General features: G+C 40.3%; 1 pseudogene; it reads left to right on the forward strand.

Annotated features, from left to right (window-relative positions):
- Window positions 1-21,779, forward strand: part of LOC143385932 (adenylate cyclase type 10-like) — a 67,142-nt pseudogene that overhangs the window by 28,989 nt on the left and 16,374 nt on the right.

Raw genomic sequence — 21,779 nt, forward strand, 5'->3', positions numbered from 1 at the left:
AGCTTTAGGCCCCAAAGCACAAAAGAATGTGTCTCCAGGATAATTATAAATAAGGCTCCAGGGCAATGTGACCTTAGAATGACATTGAAATGATCCACTGCTAAGCAACTTGGGTTGAGCTGGGCTTGGCTGAGAAGGTTTTTTACTGCAGACATTCCAGGTGCTCTGATATGCTGAGACACCTGTAGGCCTCAGGAGGATGGGGCAGGGCAGGCAGGCTGGGCTGAGGAACCTAGTGTTTCTCCACCTGTCTGACCTTAGGGCCTCCTGGAGCTGCTAGCCGACTAACCTTCCCTGAAGGAATTTGAGGAAAGGTCTCTCTGGGCCTTGCTTCATCTGCCTCCAGCAGCTGCAGAAGCTCCACACACCTGAGCAGCTGTGTCCCCAGTCCTTGGCCACAGTGCTGGTCTAGTCTGTTTTAAAGTTGCTGTCCATCACAGCAGTCCAATCAACATTCATACCTTGGATTCATATACAATTTTAAAAACTAAACCATTAAGAATGTCTATCAGCCCTTCGAGTGTTTAAACATGGAAGTCTCGTATGTATTTCAGGCATGTAGCTGGGGTGGCAGTGAGGAGGTGGCCAGTGGGTTCCAGGAAGCAGAGGTTTAGGTAGCCTCAGAGACCAACTCACTGAAGCCTGTGGGTTCCCCTGTCACTCCACACGGAGTGGTGACTGAGGAGGAAGACAGTGACTGACAGCAGGGGCCGGGTGCAAGGTCCCAGTGCACCCTGCCAAGGAGAACCTGGCTGGCTGGCTGGACTGCAGCTGCCTCCTCACGTGCCTCCTGGCCTCCCTTGGCTGCAGGAGGCTGGCTGTGCCGCCTCCCCCGTGCTCCTCTTCAGGTCTGATCTTATCTTGGTGTTTGCTCACGCCCTGGAGGCTCGCGATAAGTGAGGAGAGCTGCTTGGGCTCACCTTCCTCTGCTGCCTCCCAGAGATGGCCTCGGAAGAGGCAGTGGGGGCAGTTAAAACTTGCAGCATCAGGAGGAAAGTCGGGACTGCTAGTGGGTCCTCTTGGCTGAGGGATCCTGCAACCAGGAGCATGCGACAGGGAGCTCTGCCCAGCAGCTGCTGCCTGGAGCTTGCTTGCCAGTCATTGTCCTCAGTGGGGCTGGGGACAGGAGAGGCCCATAGTGGTGCCTGCCTCCTCTCCTCCGCCACATACTGCGGGGGTTGTGGGGGGGCTTGTGTCCCTTCAGGGGTCTGTCCCACTGGCTCAGGGCCACTCTCTCTGTGCTGGTTGCAGGCATACATGTACTTGAACGAGGGAGAGAAGCTGCTGAAAATTCTCAGGCAGAAAAAGTCCTGGAGAAGGACTTTTGAGTCTGCCACATTTTACAGTCTCAAAGGCCAGGTAAGAAGCCACTGGAGGCATGACTCAGTGGTCATTGGCAGAAGTCACCTTTGAGCTTCCCAAGTCCTCCTGCCACCCACACCAGAGTCCCGCCTGAGCCCCGAGCCCCCAGCCCTCACTGTCGCTTACCGCACAAGCTCGCTGTCCAGGGCCGACAGCTCAGTGAACCCTTTCAACAACCTCTAGGAATGAACGTGAGCTCATGATACACGAGCAAGACGCCAAATGCTAAACCTAGGCTGCAGCTTCCTTCACGCAGTTATCCAGCCAGCAGTTACAGTTTACACCCCCCATGCACCCCACCCCACAGGAGGTTTGTTTCCGGGCCACAGAGGAGCTGTGTTGTAAGCATCCCGCCATCTGTGGCTGGAACCTTCAGGCCCACCCAGACTCCTGGTTTCTCCTCTTCCCTCTGGCTGCCTCCAGGTCTGTTTTAACATGGGCCAGATGGTGCTTGCCATGAAGATGTTGAGGAAGGCGCTGAAGCTCTTCAACCACGTGTTCCCCTACAACATGATCTCCCTGTTCCTCCAAACCCATGTGGAGAAGAACAGACACTTCCATTACCTGAACCAGCAAGGCTCGGACAGCTCCCCTCCAGGGTAAGGGGGAGCTGGGGGACCGCAAGGCAGACCCCACACCACACAGGTCAGCCCCCAAGCCCCGGCCTCTAGGGGGCGCCAGGACCCCTGTTTAGCTCTAACTAGTGGGAGGAAGAGCGTCTAGGAGGGGCTTCTAGACCAGGGCTGGGTCCCACAGCACCTCACAGGCAGCTTTTGCAGAGGGAGTTTAGATGACAAAAGTATGAGGGTCCCTCTGCAGAGCGAGCTCCAGTGGCCTCCTCTGCTGTAACCTCTCACCACCAGGCCACACTGTTGAAACCAGCACCAGCCAGCCCAGAATCTCAGTCTCAAGCCCACTTCTATTCATTACTGAGGCTCTGGGCATTGTCCCAACCTAGGGACATCTGCCAAAGAGCAAACTACTGCCCATCCAGGTAGTCCGATGAGGACACGGGGTGCCATGGTCAAATTATACTGGTAAGATTTGTGCTTTTGCTCCCTCTAAAACTGGAACAAGACAGGGCTGCCCTCCTTCACCACTTCTACTCAACAGAGTCCTGGAAACTCTAGCCAGAGCAATTAGGCAGGAGAGAGAAATTAAAGGGATGGGAATAGGAAAAGAACTAAAACTATCCCTGTTTGCTGAAGACATGATTCCTCATGTCTCCACTAGAAAACTTCTAGAACTCATAAATGAATTCAGCAAAGCTGCAGGATACAAAATTAACACCCATAAATCAATGACATTCCTATACATCAGTAATGAATAAACTGAAAGAGAAATTAGGAAAACTATCTCATTCAAAATAGCCTCAAAAATACTTTTGGGAATCAATCTAATAAAAGAAACATAAGACCTCCACAATGAAAAATACAGAACTCTAAAGAAAGAAATTGAATAAAATCTTAGAAGATGGAAAGAGCTCCATGTTCTTGGATAGGCAGAGGTAATATTGTCAAAATGACCATATTACCAAAAGTGCTATACAGATTTAATGTAATTCATATTAAGGTTCTGATGACATTCTTCACAGAAATAGAAAAGGTACTCGTGAAATTTATTTGGAAAATTAAGAGACCCAGAATAGCCAAAACAATCAGCAAGAAAAGTGAAGCAGGAGGCATCACAATACCGGACCTTAAATTATACTATAGAGCTACAGTAACAAAAACAGCATGGCACCCAAACAGACATGAAGACCCATGGAACAGGAATAGAAGACACAGAAACAAACCCACATAAACAGAGTTATTCATACTAGGCAGAGGCACCATAAACATGCATTGGAGAAAAGATAGCCTCTTCAACAAATGATGCTGGGAAAACTAGAAATTCATACATAATAAAATTAAGTTAGACCCCTATCTCTCACGCTGCACAAAACTCAAAGTGGATCAAGGACCTAGGAACTGGAACAGAGACCCTGTGCCTACTAGAAGAAAACATAGGCCCAACTTTCCATCATGTCTGCTTAGGAACCAAATTCCTCAATAAAACTCCTAAAGCACAAGAAGTAAAATCAAGAATCAATAAATGGGATGGTATCAAACTAAAGAGCTTCTTCACAACAAAGGAAACAATCAAAAACATAAAGAGAGAGCCTTCAGAATGAGAGAGAAATCTTTGCCACCTACACCTCAACTAGATCATTAATCTCTAGGATATATGAAGAACTCAAAAAACTTAACATCAAAAAAACAAAACAAAACAAAATAAAACAAAAATAACACAATCAATTATTGGGCTAAGGAACTGAACAGACACTTCACAGAAGAAGAAATAGGATTGGTCAACAAATATATGAAAAAAATGTTCAAAATCACCAGCAATTAGAGAAATGCAAATTAAAACTACTCTGAGATTTCATCTGACTCATGTCAGAATGGCAATTATCAAGAATAACAATAAATATCATGAGAATGTGGGGAAAAAGGTTCATTCATATATTGGTGGTGGGACTGAAAATTGGTGCAACCACTCTGGAAACTAGTTTGGCAATTCCTCAGAAAACTTGGAATTTCCATTTTCCACCATTTGACACAGATATCCCACTCCTTGGCATATACTGAAAGGACTTAACATTAGCATACTATAGTGACATGGCCATATCAATGGCTCAATTCACAATAGCCAAACTATAGAGCCAACCTAAGTGTCCTTCAGCAGATGAATGGATAAAGAAAATGTACACAATTTTAGCCACAAAGAATGAAATTATGGCATTTGATGGTAAATGGATGAAACTAGAGACTATTATGCTAAGTGAAATAAGCCAATCCCAAACAACAAAAAGCCAAAAAGTGTTTTCTCTGATATGCAGATGGTGACTTGCAATGGGGGTGGGGGTGGGTGGAGAACCCAATTGGACAGGCAGGAGAAGGGGACGGGAGGGGGAATGGGAATGAGAAAGACAGTGGAATGAATGGGACATCACTTCCCCATGTTCATATATGAATACAGAACATGTTCAACCACAAGAATGGGAAGTTATACTCCATGTATGTATGATATGTGAAAATACACTCCACAGCCATAACTAAAAAGAACAAATTAAAAAAAAAGAAAACTATAAGTAATTCTGAACACAGTCCACAGAAAGCAAAATGCACTATAATTTTAAACTCTTAAAAATAAAAGATTTGTGCATTTCAGTGGGTGGAAATTTTGCATTATAAAACATGATAATGGGGGAGAGAGAGAGTGGGTGGAAAGATGGGTGAGGCAGGAAGATTGACCATTGTAGAAGCTGGGTATTGAGCGCAGGTAGCTCATTATACTCTTGTTGCCAAGTACAGGTCTGACAACTTCCATAATAATAAGAGTGTCCAGCGTCTTCCACCTGTTGGCAGTTCATACAAGGAGGCTGTCACTGGGTGGTGGCCTGCAGAGCCTACAGAGGACTTCTCTTCCATTTTGAGAGAGACCCTAGTGCTATTCTTGTACCTTATGCCTAAGATGCAGCATGGCGGGTTGCTCCAGCTCTTTTAATCTCACCAAGAGCTGCTTTCCCAGCTTCCAGAGTGGCCCTTAGATGTGGGGTTCCCTGGGTGGCAATGAGATGAGCCAGCTCCTTTACAGAGATGGAGGTGGGCTCCTGGAGGCAGAGGGGAGGGCAGGAGCTTAACAGGGATCTCTGAGAGGCCTCAGGGCAGAGGTGGGCAGCTGTGCTGGAGTCTCTGATGACAGTGTGTGTGACATGAGCTACTCAGAGCGTAGGCATTCTAACAAAACTCAAACGTACTGGGATCCTGTATTTTCGTTGGCTAAACTTAATGACCCAAGTTGGCAACCATGTTTAATAAAAGGAATAAGAAATACCTGTACAAGGAGAAAAAGTAGAGAAGCATTGGGAAGAAGGAGCTGTGGTCGCTGTTACCTTGCCACACCCACCAGGCGACAGGGCAGACAGGACCCTGGGTCCCGGCCACCGCTCCTCATTACTGACGAGTGCCCCGCGTTAGCGGTAGAGGGATCCTGCCCTGTCGTCCATCCCTGTCAAAAGGAAAGGACCCAGAATCTCCCATCTCTACCCCGCATCTCTACCCCTCTCCCCCCCCCCCCCCACCGTTCTAGTGAATGGTGAGACCCATGGGAGTTGCAGCCTTGGCCCTCTGCGTCCCACTGCTGGAACGAGGGTGTCCTGAGCGTCCTTGGGCTCCGTGGAGCAGAGCCCTGGCTCCCGGCCGCGGGGTGCGGTGGAGGCAATAGCCTGGGAGCCTGTGTGGCTGGTCCAGAGCTGGGGTTTGTCGTTCCTTCCTCAGCTAGAAGGGTGGTCATTCCAGACCCAAAAGTGATGAACGACGCGCATGTCCCTTATCCAGCGAGCGCCCACCCAGACCGGGCTGCCCACGGGGCCCCTCGGGAGCCTGCTCCAAGCCTCGGCCTCACCCCCTTGCCCATGCCCTGCCCCCTCCACTGCACAGGAAGGGGAGGCTGGCCCAGCTTTACCGGCAGACCGCCTGCTTCTCCCTGCTGTGGCGGATCTACAGCTCCAATTACTTTTTCCACTACAAGTTCTATGGCTACCTGGCGGCTGTAATGCAGGTGAACTCCGCGCTGGAGACGCAGAACGGCTTCCAGGTAGGGCGCTTTCCTAGCTGCTCTCAGTCGCAGGAGAGGAGACTCCAAGTCAGGAGAGGGTTGGAGAAGCTCTGGCCGGGAGTGCCCTGCCCTTCTCCAACTTCACACTCTTAGAAATGATCAAGGATTCCAAGTGGCTTTTCTCTATGAGTTGTATCTGTTGATATTATCATAAAACAAAAATTGCCACAATTCAAAAATACTTTAATATGTGATTCTGCAATTTGTATTTGGGGTAAAAATGGAAGTGCATAACTCACTTGAATCGAATGTATGAAAGATGGAAAAAATAAAATAAAATAAAATAAATAAAAATAAAAAAATAAAAAAATACTTTAAAATAAAAGTAATAAACTCATTACATATTAACATTCTTTTTTTTCCTTTCTTTTGGTACCAGGGATTGAACCCAGGGACACTCTACCACTGAGCCACAAACCAGCCCATTTTATTTTATTTTTTTTTTTGGAGAGGGATCTCACTAAGTTGTTTACAGTCTCCTAAGTTGCTAAGGCTGGCTTTGAACTTGGGGTCCTCCTGCTTCAGCCTCCTGAGCTGCTGGGATTCCAGGTGCGCCACTGCACCTGGCAACATTTTTATTTTTTAAAAGAATTCTGTTTCCCCAAACAAACAAACAAAATACAACGACGTTGTATTAAAATTTGGCAAATAGCTTAATGTCTGGATTCACAGAAGATACTAGATTCTGACACTGCTTCAGCCTTTATTCTGGCGCAGGTTCACACAGGTTACCTCTGGAAATGTGCACAATATACCCAGAGAATGAGGGCAAAAGGGAGAAGCTTAACAGGTGATTCTCTTTTAAAAGACCTTTTCAGGTTTTCTGTTGTGCAATCATTTACTTAGATTTGCTATTGCTTTTATGTTTCACAAAAATTAAACATTTGCCTTTTGTTTAAGGGATGTAGGCAAGAGGGACCATGGGGCTTGCCTTGGATGCCCCAGCAAATAGGTGGTAGAAACTCAGTTTGATTTCAGGAAACCCATGGCTTTGGCCTGTGACCAGCTTTATTCCCAGGCTTGATAACCCATGGTTCAATGGCAGGTGCCAGGTGATGTGCCTGGTCTTGGGTCTGGGGACCACCTTAGGCTTTCTCCTCTCCCCTGCCCTGATGCCATTTCAGATCATTAATGATTACCTGGACTATTCACTCTACCACCAGCTGGCTGGCTGCCAGGGCATGTGGTTCAAGTATGAGTTGATGGCCATAGAGCACATCGTGAACCTCCCGCTGAAGGGCGAAGGCATTGAGATCGTGGCCCTCGTGGCTGGTCGACTGGCCCACATCAAATACATAATGGGCCACCTGGACCTGGCCATCGAGTTAGGTAAGGGCTGGTGGGTGAGAAGGGAAATGAAGACACAAATAATGCCCCCAAACACCGGAATTGTTTTCTTCCCAGGCTCTCGAGCCCATAAGTTGTGGTCACTGCTTCGGAATCCCAATAAACACTATCTGGTCCTCTGCAGACTTTGTAAATCGCTCTTCCTGAAAAGCAGATATTTATCTTGAAACCTATTTATTTTCCAAAGTCAGTCATATTGCTGAATGTTCAGGGCTCATTTTTATCCTGGTCCATAGGGCAGGACAGGGAGTCCAGTTCCCAATAAATGGGACAGTTAGTGTTCTTCTTTTGCCTTTGGATACATCTGTTTAACAGAATTTATTCATAAGCATCATCTCTAATTTGGTTGCTCTGGCCATGAGACTGATCATCCCTATTTTGGAATCAGGACTCCAAGCCCTGACAGGTGGCAGGAAAGGGAAATGTCTCATAGGAAGGAAAATGCCCAGACAATAGAAACCAGGACTGAAGGCCAGTTTGGCCTGACTATGGTCACCCTGGTCTCAAAATCTATGAAAAAATAGGCTGGGGCTGAGGTTCAGTGGTAGAGCACTCGCCTAGTGTGTGTGAGGCCTGGGTTTGATTGTCAGCACCACAAAAAGATAAATAAATAGGGCTGGGCCTATAGTCAGTTGGTAGAGTGCTTGCCTTGCATGCACAAGGCCCTGGGTTGGATCCCTAGCACCCCCAAATAAATAAATAAATAGAAAAACAAATAAATTAAATAATAAATAAAGAAAGAAAGTTATTGTGTCCATCTATAAATAAAAAAATGTATATTTGAAAAAGAAGAATCTATAAAAAACAGATTGGAAAACAAAACAAAACAGATGGCAATTTGGGTTTAAGGTTTGTTTGGTTTTGTTTTACTGGGCAGGACCAGGACTAGACCAGGGCTCACTTCTCCCCATCCACCACTTGGTGATCCTACTGCCTTCTCTGTTCCACAGATACAAGCAGCTGCTCCAGGTGCTGGGTGGCTGTGGGACCTTTCTGTGGTGGAAGAGCACATCTTCAGCAAGGCATTTTTCTATTTTGTCTGCTTGGACATCATGCTGTATTCTGGTAAGTGCAGCTCTGGAATTGAAGAGAAGGTGGGTGTGGCCCCTGTACTGTGTGGTGAGGCAGCCCCAGGGCTGAGGCCTTGAGACTGCAAGTTTTCAGCCTGCATGGATATGACAGGGATGGAGAGGTTGGTGGCTGTGCTGACGAGCAGTCTGGCAGGTGGCAGGATTGTTGAGGAACAGCAAGAAGGAGAATCCAGTCTGGAGGAAGCCTTGGCCTAAGCTGTCAGTTACACTCTCAGCTCAGTTTACCCTGAAGCTGACAGGCCTATCTGGCCATGCACATTGTGCTGGGAGGGCTTCATGTTTACTAGGGTATTCTTAAAGACTTTGTGCTTTAGATTAAAGGACTGGGTTGCTAATGATGAGAGTGGCAGGCACCAACAGCTGTTGGTGAACCTGAAGACCTTGTGTTGACTGCAAGTGGGCAGCCCTTGGTGCACAGTTCACCAGCAGGATCAGCGGGGGGCTGTTCTCCACACATGCATTTTAGAAAGGGCTGCACATATTGCTGCCAGTCTGGAAGCCTGGCTGGGAAGGTTGGGGAGAGGCCACACTAAGGTCCTCTTTGTGCTCAGGCCAGGAAAGGTTGGTTTAGAATCTGCTCTTGCCTGGTCTCTGCTGTGGAATTGCGTTGTGAACCTACAACATTCCATGATAGCAGGGACTCAGCAACACAGCGGGTGTAGGACTGTTGTTCTTGAAGTTCACAGGACCCTCTGGCTCATAGCAATCAGAAACAACTGTCTCCACAGTGTCTGTGGAGACAGTTGTCCTTGCCAGCAGGACAAGCACCCCCACCTACCCGCCACGCTCTCCTGCTGCTTTCTCTTTTAGGCTTTACCTATAGAACATTTGAAGAATGTGTGGAGTTCATATGCCAAAATGAAAACAACAGAAATTTCAAGTTCCAGAGTGGAATCCTCCTGGGACTTTACTCCTGTGTTGCTATCTGGTAAGTGTCTTAGATGTCACTAAGTTTCTAAGGGGAAACGTCTCCTGGAAGAGCTCCAGGGAGTATTTCCAGAAAAAAGCAAAAACCTGTTTAACTTATACCCGAGTTGGCTGGAGGGTGTCACAGAGTATCCACCCGGAGACAGGGAGGGGTTGTCTATTTCATCACCTCAACCAAGGTCAGGGAAGTGGCAGTCTCAGGTGTCCTGCAGTGAGCAGTTGCTACACACACTTTGCTGGAGAAACCAGAAAGGGCATGGCCCGACGGCCTCTGTGTCCCTGGTTCTTGTCTGTGGATTCAACTGAACCCAGACAGAGACCTGGATTGGGGGATAGTGGTGGGATTGCATCTGTACTGAACATATACATTTTCTTATCATTTTCCCCTAAACAATACAGTAAAACCATATTTACATGCATCACACTGGGTTAGGTCTCCTAAGTCCTCTGGAGGTGAATTTAAGTCTTCGGGACAGGGTGCCTACATTATGTGCAAATCCTGGCCATTTGCTGTAAGGTACTTGAGCATCCACAGGTCCTGTCTGTGGGGAGAGGGGTCTTGGAACCAGGCCCCCAAGGGGAACGAGGGGCGGCCACACTGCTTCTGAGGAGGGTGGAGCCTCCAAACCAGTCATGAGTGGTGCTTGCCCACCTGAACCCACCCATATCAGAGCAGACAGAAACCACGTTGAAGAAGCCGGGACTGCAGGATATGGCCGTAGGACTCCGTGCACCCTCAGCAGCGGGCAGTCCTGGGACCTGCAGGCCTCTTCCCCCTGTGCAGAGAAGATGCACACCATGCCCAGGACTGCTGCCCTGGCTCTCAAGACAAAGGATAGAGACAGGGACCCCGTGCACTTGCCTCATTCTTTCCCCAGACCACCAGCCAACTGCAGCACTTCTTGCTGGAGGAGTGAGGAAGCAGGCGTAACCTGGGGCTTCACCTGTGGAGGCCATCATGTGGAAGGAGATGGGAGAAAACAAGACTCTCTGGTAGCCCACTCCCCAGGACCCTAGGCTCAGTCCCATCAGCTTGCTAAGCCTTTGACCAAGCAAGCCTCCAGTGATGGCCACACCTGTGCCTGATGAACTGCAAGCCTCCAAGATGGGTCACAGCCAAACATTCCTTAAATTCCAAAGCCACCCACCCCTCAGCTCAAAGTCTTCCTGTCTATTTCCCACCCACCTTCAACTACATGCAGCCACATTGTCCACTAGAGGTCTTGAGATGAGAGTCAGTGACAATATGGAGACATTCTTATATAAAATGTCACAAATCAGAGCAGCTTAAATTTGAATCAAAATGCCTTCTTATTATAAAATTACTTGGGAGAACTCAAAATCTCCAAATTAATTACCCTTGCTAATTAATGTTCAAAGTCAAATTCACTTGCCAAGTGGGTTGAAGTTCAATAATAGTCCAAATGTCATTCTAATTTTTTCTGTTTTGACTGGAGAGTTTTTCAACAGTTGTGTCCTAGGCCAATGCATCTCACATTTAGTGGGAATAAGAGTCACCTGGAAAAGGTGAGCATGGTGGTACACACCTATGCCAACCTCAGCAACATGTCAAAATGCTGCCTCAAAAAAAAAATCACCTGGCCCCACCTGTCTATTTAGTAGAATCTGTGGACCTGAGAATTCACATTTAAAAGGGGAACCCAGGTGGAACTGAGTTCACCAGTCTGCTTACACCACTCAGGAGTGCTGGCCCCTGCATCTCTCTTTGGAAAAACTGTGGGTCTTCCTAAGAGCAGCCCCCTGCAGCCAGCGAGCAGGGGTCCACACCTTGCTCATGTTCAGCTAGCATTTCTCCAGCATGTTCCCCTGTGTTTCCGAGAGCCTCAAGGCTTTGTTCAGGAACAGGTCACAGTTCTGCCCATCCCCATCAGAATGCAGACATAGGCTGTCAGGTAGTAGAGTCCTGGGTAGAAGACTGGGCCAGTACTCAGAAGACAATACTACAGCAGTGAAGTAAAACGAACAGTAGCTAAAGGCAACTCTAAGCTTAAAAGTAAGCCTTCATTGTTCATACTTGTTTGCAAACAAATCAACAATGTTCTAAAAAAATAAAAATTTAAGTAGATGATATTTAAGAATAGAGACTATATTTGGGATCATAAAGCAAGTTCCAATAGATTTTTAAAAAATCCAAATCATACAACCAATATTCTCAGGAATTGTGTTATCAAAATACAACAGAAAAATCATTAGAAAATACCCAAGTATTTTGAACCTACGTAACACACTTCTAAATAAGAAGAATTAAAGAAGAAAAGAAAAACCAAAAATATATTCAACTAAATGAAAATGAAAATATAACTGTTTCAAAATAAAGGAATTTACTTTGTGAGACCATTAAGAGAATAGAAAGACAAACCTGGAAAAATTAAAGTTACCATACGATAGAAATACAAAAAAAAAATCCTCAAAACTCAGTAATAAGAAAACAACACAAGTAAAGAAAATATAAAGAAAATATCTGAGTTTCAACAAATAATATACACCCATGAAAAATAAGTACATGAATTCATTCTAATAGAACATAACTGAGTTGTGAAATGCATCCACCAATTTCTAAAAAATCAGACTTTACTTCCAAATTAGAATATGCCGATGTTCTAAGATATTGTCAATAGCTCCATTCAGTTATCCTAGGGAAACTGTGTGCCATCAGACTGAATTTTGTATCAGCAAAGCCAATCAATACAGTCATGAATTTGTGCGTGATTTGGGAAAAGGCATATATAATTTACTCAAGAGTGACAGAGAAAGGTGTGTGCAGTTTTGATTTTATTAAGTTAGTTAAAGTGGATCTCACTGAGAATGAACACACACATACACACACATGAAGAAGGCAAAGGAATCAGGCAGATACAGTGGAGCAAAAATACCAGAGGCAGAACAAACTCAAAGTACAAATGTTTGAAGAAGAATGTGAATGTACTACAGGGATAGCAAAAAGGGCCAATGTGGCTGTAGTTGACAGAGCTAGGGGCAAGAGTTACAGAGGATGAGGTCAAAATGTGGAAAGAAGGGATTATAGTCATATTATATAGTGCTATATCAGTCCCTAGAAGGTCCTTAGTTTTTATTTACATGACTTTAAAAAAGCAGAAGAATGAAAAAATGGGAACTATGAGTAGACTATCCCTATACAGGGAAGACTGACTCTTGGAAAGCTGAGGTTTAGGAATTGATGTTGTAAACAAACAGCTATTATTATATTCACCATGCTATACAATATATTTTGAAAACTATTTTGATAATGTATTTGAACTAAAGCAACAATATACTTAAAATGATAGAATGCTGAAACTTCAAGAAACTATAGTTTGTCTATAGCTTTTGTTCAATATTAGGAACTTGAGCCAGGAAAGGTCATGTAACTAGTAATTGATTAGGGTAGAACTACAAATAAGTTTTCAGAGACTTGAAGTGTAGTATGGCAATAGTATTATGAACAAGAAGAAAAGATTAAATTTATAAAGTACTTCTGCAAAATTGGTTCAAGATAAGTTTTTGTCATATTCACTTGCTTTTATGATTTCCAAAGATTTCCCTATCTGAGGGAAGGAGTGAAAAGCAAACTTATATTTATGTTAATAAGTAAATCCAGTGAATCCAAAGACAGTTTTCTGTATTTTGATAAGAAAAACATTCAAAGATTTTCATATACAGACTATATTTTCTTCTAACAAAAATTATTTTCTGGGATTTCTTGGGAAGTAAATAATTATTTTATTTGTTGATAGAGCTAGGTTCTTTCAAATCAAGATCAAACACCACAAACTGGTAAAAATTAACATCTCCTACCAAAAAGTTCTCTCACTGAAGTAGTACTTTTGACATACCCCCAGATCATATAGATTATATAGACAATATAATTCAAGCATATACTCCAAATGTTCAACACTTCCAACTCAATTTATTTTTTAAAATTTTTTTATTATTAGTTGTTCAAAACATTACAAAGCTCTTGACATATCATATTTCATACATTTGATTCAAGTGGATTATGAACTCCCATTTTTACCAACTCTTTATCTTTAAACAAAGATATGTTACCCAAATAAGCATGTAATGTGATTACAATGGTATCATCTTTATACATGCAAACAGGGCAAATAATCACTAAAGCAGTTTTAAACTACAAATGTGATTTAAAGTAAATTAAATGTTAAAATATTAATACCAATATAACAATTCCAATGTAAGAGTGTGTCAATAAACAATCTTCAACAAGTTTTTACACAATAGATTGAACCTAATTATCCAACTGAAAATTTAAATAATTACTGAATAAAGTCATACAAAAACATTCTTTTAATGCCTTCACTAAGGATTTGCTATTTTAAAAATTTTAAAAGTTTCAAATATGTAAAAGATCATAAAGTTTAAAAATTTATATCTATATATGATCTCACCCTATTATGATTTAAATTTTTAGCTCCAGATCAAACAACAAGAAAAAAATAAATGAAGTGAATATAAATTATATACGCTCATATAAAATAAATTGGGCAACCCACATATGCACAAAGAGCAGTAAACTTTATTTAAAGTCTCAATTTTTACCCTTAGCTCTTCTACTCCTGTTATAGCTTGGATCTGTCATATCCCCCAAATGTCATGTGTTGAAGGTTTGGTTCCCAATGCATGAATGTTGAGAAGTGGGACTTTTAGACAGTGATTGATCATGAGGATTTTAACCTTAACAATGGATTAACCCATGGACAGATTCACAGATAAATGAACTATTGTGGAGTGGAGGAAAACTACAGGAGGTAGAACCTACTTGAAGGGAGAGGACTCTTAGGGAATGTGCCTTTGGGGACTATATCTTTTTTTTTTTAGAAGAGGAAAAGTTTATTTAGGGGTTCATGGTTTTATAGGTCTCAGTCTATAGAAGGCCAACTCTATTCCTTGGGCTCCAGATGAGGCATGGTGTAAGAGTATGGTGGAGATGAGGTTCATATGATGATCAGGAACCAGGGAGGGAGACTGAACTTGTCAGATACAAAATATATACCCCAACGCAACACCTCAATGCCCACCTCCTCCAGCTATACCCTACCCACCTTCAGTTACCATTCAGTTTATCCCCCATCAGGGGATTAATTCTCTGATTGGGTTAAGGCCCTCATAATCCAATCATTTCTCCTCTTAACCTTCTTGCATTGTCTCACACATGAGCTTTTGGGGGATACCTCACATCCAAACCATAACACTGCTGAATAATATTCTACATTGGATATGTGATATTTTGGGGGACTATATCTTGTTCCTCACTTCCTCCTCTCTTTCTCTCTACTTCTTGGCCTCCACAAGGTGAGCTGCTTTGCTCCACCACACCTTCCCTGCCATGATGTTCTGCCTCACCACAAACCCACAGCAATGGGGCCAAGCAACTATGGACTGAAACCTCTGAAACCATGAGTCAAAATAAAACTTTACTCCTTTAACTGGTTTTTCTCAGATATTTTGTCAGAGTGATGCCAAAGCTCACTAACACTACTTCATGGATTTAGAATCTTAAGTATGAAATTACTTTACTGAGATCTAATTTTCTCATCAGTGAAATGGGAATAGCTGCTGAAGCTAATATAGAGTTGTTGAGAAATACAAAATTAGCTTAAGACAATGTGTGCAAAACCCCTTTGAATCTATAAATTATTATACAAATTTAAATTATATAAGGAAATAATAAATATAATACAATGACACTATTTCAAATCATGGCAGCCTTTACAAATTTCTCTAGTTGTTGTTTTCTTTCAAAACAGTAATGGTTCATAAAAATGTTTATGTTATCTGGGCTAGTGCTGTAGTGCAATCATAGGATCACTTTCCTAGTATGTATAGTGCCCTGGGTTCTAATTCCCAGCACCAAAAAAAAAAAGAAAGAAAAAGTATGTGATCAACTGGACATATGTTTTGATAGAGGTAAATAACTACAAACCAATCTGTCATCAAGTAACCTTTTTTCTTATTGTTATCATGACAGCAATATCAAAGAACATGACACATTTTATTGAGTATCTATTTATATAACACTCTGAAGAACTTTTAAAAAGCAAAAAATACCTCTAAGTAATTTTCAGTGTACATGCCATGATGCTGTATACCCATAAATCATGTAAAGTGTTAAAACATTTCACTTTTGGTCATGAGATAGTAAGCATAAAGTAGTTAGCTAACTGTAAAAAATGTAAAATAAAATAAAACTTCACAAAATATTTGAAACAAATGTTATGAAATAAGCAAAGCAAAATTCTGGTCCTGAGAGAAAGAAATTACATTAAATGAATACTACTATCTCCCTGGCTTTCAGCTTTGAGGCATTTTAGAACTACAGCACACAAGCAAAGAACAGCAGCCATGCTGAGGAGAGAAAGGACAGAATCAAGTTGTGGAAGGCAGCAAAATTAGTAGGAAAAGCTATCAAATATTAGGAGCTCCAGAAATTTGCATAAAGGTCATAATAAGTCAAATTATTAGGTTGCAATGATCAGGATGACATTCTACAAAGTCTGGCAGTTAATAGCCAAGTGGCATGCATATAAAACCATGAAAATGGGAAATCAACTAATACTACCCCAGAAATGTCACACTGTTGGGAAAGAATCCCAGGAGTCTCTCATGTTTCCTTACTCTTTGAGAGCACAGGCACTAACTGGGTTTTATTCCAGACTATCTGATCCAACATGCTTTTATAGGGCAAGAAATCATTAAAGCCATTCTAAACTACTAGCATAATAGTAACTTGATTTAAACAAACAACCTTGGAAAAGACAATCTGTCTCCATCCAAAGCAAAGGGCAAATCAGCTTATATCCTTAGAAGATAGAAATGAGCTCACCCTCCAGCAGTAAAGGGCAGGCATACTTATTGTACATTACATGCTATTTGGGTTCTCTAAGCTCAAGGTTCTTCTCTGGTAATGCAACCAATTACAGTCATCCATCTAGTCCTATTCACCTTATATTTCTGTGATTTAGGGGCAAGGAATAGTGATGCAAATATGTTGATGCTCATGCCACTTGCTGTGCCATGTCATGAAGTTCTCTGTATCTAACTCTGCAAACTCGTATCTTCTGATAGTATTCATGAAACTCTAATAGGGTAACTGGCATGCAAATAGAGTAAAAGGTAAGACTCTGCCCAGTTCTTGATACAAACCTAAAGAGTATGAGAACCTAAAGAGTCAGCTTCTGTAGCCTTAGAGTAAAATATTCTAAATCCACCCAGAGATTAAAAATTAATCTTGTAAGGATCAAACTGATCCAGCACAAAATTGCACTTCAAAACTTACTAAAAGAAGGTAAATTTTAAACTGTCAATAATATATCCTCAATATTCAGCACACAACAGAAAGTCACTGGACATGAAAATAAGCAATAAAGTATAATTCATAATCAGGATGGAGGACAGGAGGAATGAACAGTAAATAGAAATAAATTTCGACATGAAACAGATACTAGAATTGGTAGGCAAGAATTTTAAAATAATTTCACAGGAGACAGAATAGTGACCTCTCAAAGATGTCTATGTACTAATCATTAAAACCTGTAACTATATTAGCTAATATGGCAAAGGAGAATTAGAATTTCAGAGATAATTAAGTTGCTGATTAGGTGACTTTTTAAAATAGGCAGTATATCCTGGATTATCCAAGTGGTCACAATATAACTGCAAGGATCCTCATATGTTGAAGAGAGAAGCAGAAGTGTCAGTGATGAGATGTGAGGAGGGCTATTCAGCCATTGTGGGCTTGGAAGATGAAAGGGGGCCATGATACAAGGAATGCAGAGAACCTCTAGAAGCTTTAAAAAACGGTGAGAAATAAGATGATCTCCTAGATGTTCCAGAAAGAAACATACCTCTGCTGATTTTTTGATTTTACTGACTTCTGAATTCCAGAACTATAAAATAATAAATGTGTACTATTCTAAGTCAGGATATTTGTTTATGGTATTTTGTTACAAAACAGAAAGAAACTAACACAAGTTATTTCAAATATTTCTAAGAGTTCAAAGGAAGTGATAGGAAAAAAAATGAATGACCAGATGAAGACTCTCAGTAGAAAAATAGAAACTAATAAACAGGACAAATAGAAAATCTAGAACTGACAGAGTGGCAGCTGTTATGAAGACAAACAACAATAAGTGTTGGTGAGGATGTGGGGAAAAAGGTACACTCATACACTTCTGGTGGGAGTGCAAATTGGTGTAGCCAATGTGGAAAGCAGTATGGAGATTCCTTGGAAAACTGGGAATGGAACCACCATTTGACCTAGCTACTCCACTCCTTGGTTATACCCAAAGTACTTAAAAACATCCTGCTACAGGGACACGGCCACATCAATGTTTATAGCAGCACAATTCACAATAGCTTAACTGTGGAACCAACCAACATAGATGCCCTTCAACAGATGAATGGATAAAAAAAATGTGGCATATATTTACAATAGAATATTACTCAGAAATAAAAGAGAATAAAATCATGGCATTTGCAGGTAAATGGATGGTGTTGGAGAAGATAATACTAAGTGAAGTTAGCCAATCCCCAAAAACCAAATGCCATATGTTTTCTTTGATATAAAGAGGCTGATTCATAGTGGGGTAGGGAGGGGGAGTATTGGAGGAATACACAAACTCTAGATAGGGCAGAGGGGTGGGATGGGAAGGGAGGGGCAGGGGGTTAGCAAGGATGGTGGAATATGATGGACATCATTATCCAAAGTACATGTATGAAGATATGAATTGGTATGAACATACTTTATATATAACCACAGATATGAAAAATTGTGCTGTATATGTATAATAAGAATTGTAATACATTTCATTGTCATTCATTTTAAAAAAAATCAATTTTGAAAATTTAGAAATAAATAAAAGCACAAAGTAAAATTTAAAAAAATGTAGAACTGAAAGACAAGTTATTTGAAACAAAAGTCACTGTATGGGCTTAATGCAGACAAGAGAATACAGAATACAAGGTCAGAAAATCTAAATACAGAATAAATACAACTATACAAAATAAAGCAACACAGTGAAAAAATACTGAGAAAAAATAGTCTCTTTAAAGTAATATTAACAGTCTAACATAAATAAAGTGTAGTCCTAAGGGAAAAAGAGTAAAGAAGCGGGTGAATAGAAAAATAGTTTGAAAGAAACAATGATTGACACTTTTCTTAATTTGACATATGTATAAAATTAAATTTATTTAATTTTTAATTTGTATAAAATCAAATCTGTGGATTCAAGAAGTTCAAAAAGTCATAGGCAGTATAATTACAAAGACAACAAAAGCTAATTAGACATGATAATGAAATTTCTTAAAATCATAATGAAAGAGAATCTTAAAAGCAGCTGGAGTAGAGTGGAGATACACTGTCATACAAAAGAATAACAATCAAAAATTTCTGGTGCAATATCACAAAAAACTATGCAAGCTAGGGGCTGGGGTTGTGGCTCAGCAGTAGAGTGCTCACCTATCATGTGTGAGACACTGGATTCAATCCTTAGCACGACATAAAAATATAAATAAAAGAAAGGTATTGAGTCCAACTACAACTAAAAAATATATATATTAAAAAAAACTATGCAAACTAAAAGACAATGGAACAGCAATGTTAACATGTTGAATGGTAAAGCTCTCAAACTAGAAATCTATCTCCAAATATTTTTTTAAATTAAAGTATAATAAATACATTTTCAGATACAATGTATTTATTATTTACAATTAATATTCTTTTAAAGTTTTCAGGGTATAAGAAAGTAATTCTAGACCAGATTGTGAATCTACATAAAGGAGATTGCCCAAGATGTTAAATGAGTAGGTAAATACAAGATTATTCTTTTATATCCAAATTTCTTTTAAAAGTAATTTATTTTTTAAAGAAAATTAAGGATTCATTGAGAATAATTATAAATTACATGATAGAAAAATGTATGAAAACAATACCACAAAGGAAGGAAAAGAATAAATATTGTTTACTGTTGAAAAGTTCTCATATTAGCACTGGTATGAGTATTTAATTCATGGTAGATAGGATCATTATTGATGCACAATGTTATTCTTTAAGTTTCTAAAAACAAACCCAACAGAAGAAGAAAAACATAAGTACTAAAAGGGAAAATCCATTAATCTAGATCTATCTAATGTATACAAGACAAAAACAGAAGAAAATAATGACACCACTAAATAATGATCAACTTTTCTGCTAATCAAAGACAAAAAGTACAGCACAATAGGGAAAAATGTTATCAAAATTTTAAAACAGAGATATTTTTGGAAAAGGCAAAAGTGTGAAAACAGTAAAAAGATCAGAGGTTGGGTGAGGAAAGGATAAATATGTAGAATTCAGAAAATTTTTAGGGCAGTGAAATAACTACATATGATACTATAAAGGTGGGTACATACCTTTTAAACTGTCAGAACCCAGAGAATCTATATACCAAGAGTGAACCCTAGTAACCATGAACTTTGCATGATACTGATTTTACCATGCTTATAATGAATGTACCACTCCTGTGAAGAATGCTGACAGTGAGGGAAGTTGCATGTGTGAGAGAAGGGGACATATGGGAATTCTGTACTTTACACTCAGTTTTGCTACGAAACTAAAATTGCTCCAAAACATAATACCTATTTTTTTTAAATACAGAACTTCAAAGACTAGAAAAAATAGTATGAATTGTTTGTGTAATGTTTTTATGTTGACTGCATATTAAAATAGTGTTTTGAGATGCTGAATTGATACTGTTAATATTTTTAAAAAGGATTAATAGTATTGTTGAGAAGAGTGGTACACAGATGCTCTCAAACAGTCAATAGTAAACACAATTTTTCTGTGAAGACAATTGGCCAATACATACCAAAAGTTCAAAAATGATATTATTAAGAAACTATTCAAAGTAGATGATAATACCAGTGCCATAAGATGTATGCACAGCAGACTCAAAACAGTGGAACTCAGAGAATTATCAAATTTGAGTAGATCTCCATTTTCAGACACAAAATGATGTTCATGATAAATTGTCAACTGTTAAAGGTAAAATTGCAGGATGCCATGGGCAGAGGAGCCAGTTTATGAAAAAGAATATAATGTACACATATTCAGAGTTGTGGAAGATTATTCAACAAAATATTAACCACAACATTCTTTAGGGGATAGTATTTATGATGATTTTTGGTGTCTTCATGTTATTTTTTTTCTTTTGTTTGAATTTTTTCCAATGGGCTGGGATGTTTTTTCGTAAATCATGAAGGCATTCCCACTCACATATAGCTAACACATAGTATTTGGCTACTTCAATTTAAACTTCTGATTTATAATTTATCAAGAAAAAAGTTCATTCTACCTAAAAAAATAATTTATGTGATCCTATAATTTGGAATAATTCTCATAATTTACCACACTTATCTGAAATAGAATCAAAGTGTACTGGAATAAAAGTAAGTTTTAGAGTTGAAATCTTGGTTTAAGTCTGTCAGTTATCTGTGTAAGCCTGATCACTTCACTTTCTGTTCTTCAGGTTCCTCAATTTTAAACAAAAATATTAATATCCATCTAATGATTGATATGAAAATCAAATAAGTAACTCATGTAAAAAATACTTTCTGAAAATACTTTCTACAATATTAGTAGTGGTATATCCTTAAAAGCAATATATTTCAAAATGGAAAAGATACAATATGAAACAACAAGGAAAAGCAGACTTTTTAAAATGGGAAGAAAATTAGGAAGAGGTAAGCATTATCATCACTCATTATTATACTTTCATTTAAATGCCTTCTAAACACAGAGAACTATATTAGGGAATAGAATTCAAAGATAATAGGTGATACATATGTCATTTCTTGCTTTAGAAAAATTTATAATTTATTTGAAGGATAAACTAGAGTACCAACACAAATATAAACCCAATTATCAAAACAAGGATACACATGGAAAAGAGTAGCAGAACAGAATTATAACCCAGGAATAAGAAAGATGCTCAATCTTCACACCTGTATCTGAGATTTATCAGCAGTAAAAGCAGCTTGATGCTGAAACACAGACCTGGAGACACAGCTGGCCCAGTACCTCCTATCCTAGTCACAACCAGACCTGGGAGCTGGAATTAGTTATTAAATGTTACTCTGCTAGCATTAATATATTAAACATTAAATAATTAGTCACTCAGTACACCACCTAGTCAATGTTGGATTTTTATTGCAAATGTTACCAAAACTGACAGGAAAAGTAAGCCATCAATCATCAGGAAATAATACCTGTCTATCACCTCAATGTTGAGTTCACCCAGTTGTTAGTTAATTAAAAAAAATGGAAAGGGTGATTTTTTTGAATCTGAAGAGCTTCCTAGAAGTTATCTGAAAACC

This window comes from Callospermophilus lateralis, assembly GCF_048772815.1.
Source record: "Callospermophilus lateralis isolate mCalLat2 chromosome 11 unlocalized genomic scaffold, mCalLat2.hap1 SUPER_11_unloc_1, whole genome shotgun sequence".
NCBI lineage: Eukaryota > Metazoa > Chordata > Mammalia > Rodentia > Sciuridae > Callospermophilus > Callospermophilus lateralis.